The sequence below is a fragment of the Oncorhynchus nerka genome, linkage group LG24 (genome assembly GCF_034236695.1).
Source record: "Oncorhynchus nerka isolate Pitt River linkage group LG24, Oner_Uvic_2.0, whole genome shotgun sequence".
Taxonomy (NCBI): domain Eukaryota; kingdom Metazoa; phylum Chordata; class Actinopteri; order Salmoniformes; family Salmonidae; genus Oncorhynchus; species Oncorhynchus nerka.
The window spans coordinates 68,390,454-68,393,690 of record NC_088419.1 but is presented as its reverse complement, the minus strand read 5'-3'; the positions used below and the strand labels follow the sequence as shown (position 1 = coordinate 68,393,690).

At 45.3% G+C, this 3,237-nt stretch overlaps 1 pseudogene; it reads left to right on the top strand.

The window, feature by feature from the left end:
* Nucleotides 1–412: 412 nt before the first annotated feature.
* Nucleotides 413–1,792, top strand: LOC115108745 (phosphatidylinositol N-acetylglucosaminyltransferase subunit C-like; annotated as a pseudogene).
* Nucleotides 1,793–3,237: the final 1,445 nt, after the last annotated feature.

The following is a 3,237-nucleotide window of genomic DNA, read 5'->3' as shown; positions in this document are numbered from 1 at the left end:
GCAGGTCGAATCTGGAAATCCCTTTTTACTGAAATAATGTGTAGTTATAACAGATATGTAACATGGTCTCTGGGATCTTTTCAGGATGGTTCTGTTGTTGAATGATTACTGAGGAATAATAGAGCTAACAACCACAATCAGCTTTCAAGACAAACCTGGCAGTGCTTGTCATACATTTTTATGTGATAATGTTGTGCTCTGAAACTATAGTACCAATTTGACTACCCATGTCTCTGTATGATGTGTGTGAGAAGGATGTGGTGCTGGGTGGGGCAATATAGGGAATATACTAGTTGTGATCTATGGGATTAATCTTTTGCCTATGGTTATTTTTTATATTTATCATTTTAATTTTTTTGTACCTTTTATTTAACTAGGCAAGTCAGTGAAGAATAAATTCTTATTTTCAATGACGGCCGAGGTTAACTGCCTTGTTCAGGGGCAGAACGACAGACACATAACAAGGTTATGTGTTTGTCCAGTATGGGGCAGACAGTGGGTCGGGGGTGGCCCCAGGCAGTGTCCTGGAGGAAGGTGCTATGGGATCGCCAGTCTTTCCCTGATAACTACGTGGACCACCGCTTCATGGAGGAGCTCAGGAGGAACGAGGGTCTCCACCTATATCGCTGCTGTGGTGCGGGAGGCAGGACTGGTGGCACAAAATCTCCTTTGTGGCTCTGTTCCTCACTTGCTGGTTGTACATGGAGCAGATACTGTACACACCTTACAGCTCTAATGACAACCTATTCTCCACATAGCGCACTAACGTGACCAGAACAATATAGTGTAAATCACATTTCTAGGGTTGTAGTCAAAATTTGTGCACAAGAATAGGAAATAGGTTATGATTTAGTTTTAGACTCCTCTACCACATTAGGACATGTCTCAAGTCTAAACCCTATCTTTTTGCTCTCTACCCTGCTGTGGAGCGGCCTGCTCTGTGCCCTGCTCTGTGCCCTGCTCTGTGGCCTGCTCTGTGGCCTGCTCTGTGCCCTGCTCTGTGCCCTGCTCTGTGCCCTGCTCTGTGCCCTGCTCTGTGGCCTGCTCTGTGCCCTGCTCTGTGCCCTGCTTGGCTACTGACTCTACCAAGCACTGGCTCCACAGGAGAATTCAGACAGCCACCAGTGTACACGTTGGTCTGACGTGAAGAGTGCCTCCATCTTCACCTTCGGGTTCTCTCCTGTCCTCAGGACGTTAAGAGTCCGTCAATACAGACACGGTTACGCCATGACAGCCTTGATGCTGGTGGCCTTCCCCTACACCCAGCCCACTCCCCCTCTCTCAATGCTGCCCTGTTCGCCTCAATCTGCCTGGCCTCTCCCTTCCCCACCTCTTGGGGCCTGGACTCCTCTCCCTCCTCCCTTCATACCTTCAGCATGCTCTGCTGGGCCCAGTTGATCAAACTGCAGAGTGACAAGGATAACATACTGGGATGAGGCCGAGATACGAGAGGACCTGACTCACTTTCTACACTGATGGGGAAAGACCAGGGGGAGAGGACTGGTGGGGCAAGCCACACACACCCCCTAATCCACCGAGGAGGGTTAGCCAATGTTGTCATCCTCAAATACCAGACTGGTAGAATGATTGGCATCCTGAAAACACTTCAGAGAGAAATATGTTGCTCCTATTTTAGCAGAACAAGGCGGGTTTCTCATCTAGAACTAATCATGTTCTTTGCTCAGATTCCAGCACTAGGAAAGGACATTGTTGTTCATTTATTCAGTGTACAAAAATGGAAAAAAAATTCTAAACATGTGTGTCTAGTAACCAAGGGCTCTGAAGCATGATAGATTGCAAACATGTTGAATTGTTGAATTGCAAACATGTTGAATTGTTGAATTGCAAACATGTTGAATTAAGTAGGAAATATTCAACCTGTAATGATTAACATTTTTGTAGTACTGTCAGGTTTTATAAATGCAGCTTTGTTATAATAAAAGTTGTTTTTATTATACATCATATAGGTTAGTGACAATTAATTATTCAGAATAGGGCAAACTTTCAAAGGTTTCATGAACTCATAAAAACGTAAGTATGTGTGATGAATTTATTCAGTGGATAGTGTTACTGTTGACTGTGGTTAGATTGGAAAGGGGAGACCGGATACTGCCTGTAGACAAGTGCAGTTTCCCAACTCCGGTCCTTGAATAACCCCAACAGCACATATTTGTTGTAGCCCTGGACAAAAACACCTGATTCAACTAGTCAATGGCTTGATGATTAGTTGACAAGTAGAATCAGGTGTGCTTGTCTGGTGCCACAACCAAAAATATGTACTGTTAGTGTATTAGTCGGGTACACTAAACTACGTGTATGGAGTACCGTACTAAATCCACTTGATGTCAGCCGTAGGCCTACCTTCACATCGCCTTTCCCGGGCCTGACGCGGTTGGTTCTCGGTTTTGTCCCGGGCTGTGGTCGTTCCTGTGGCTCCATGGTGAGTTGTTTGATCCTCGACTGAGTTCAGCCGGGGATAGTGTCTCTCACCCCCCCACGAGACCACTGAGACAAGGCCAGAATGGTTTTGTCTGGTTTTCACACGAATGTCGTAACAATAGAAGTTAATGATGCTACATTCGCGCACCGACGACATCGAATTCAACACGACCACCAGGCACATAAAACTAGGTCGAAAAAATACTAATACTATGAAATTATCTTCAACCTAGACATAAGGCAATGTAACAACGTGTAGAAAGCACTATTTGCCTAATTAAAGGGTGATATATCATTTCTGTATGGCTTATTATACTAATAGAAGCGTGGCTGGGAGTCTGTCCCCTCTCTTTGACGCGCTGATTGGAATGATCCAATCTGTTAATATTTATGGATCTATCAAATAATACAAATCTTCAAGTAAAATGTCCACAACATTGTAGAAAATTAAAACCCTGTTTATTTAAAACCATAGAAACAGTGGTGTATTGTTTTTGTGTATTTACACAAAGCTCACACATGGTAACACACATTCCAGCATTTGTAGACCATATGTAGGAGAAGGGAGGGTAGGGGAGTGAAGGGGAGGGTTAGGGAGTGAAGGAGAGAGGGGAAGGGAAGGGAGTGAAGAAGAGAGGGGAAGGGAAGGGAGTGAAGGAGAGAGGGGAAGGGAAGGGAGTGAAGGAGAGAGGGGAGGGGAAGGGAGTGAAGGAAAAAGAGGGGAGGGACGGAAGGAAGGAAGGAGAAAGAGGGGAGGGACGGAAGGAAGGAAGGAGGGGAAAGGAAGGAGAAAGAGGG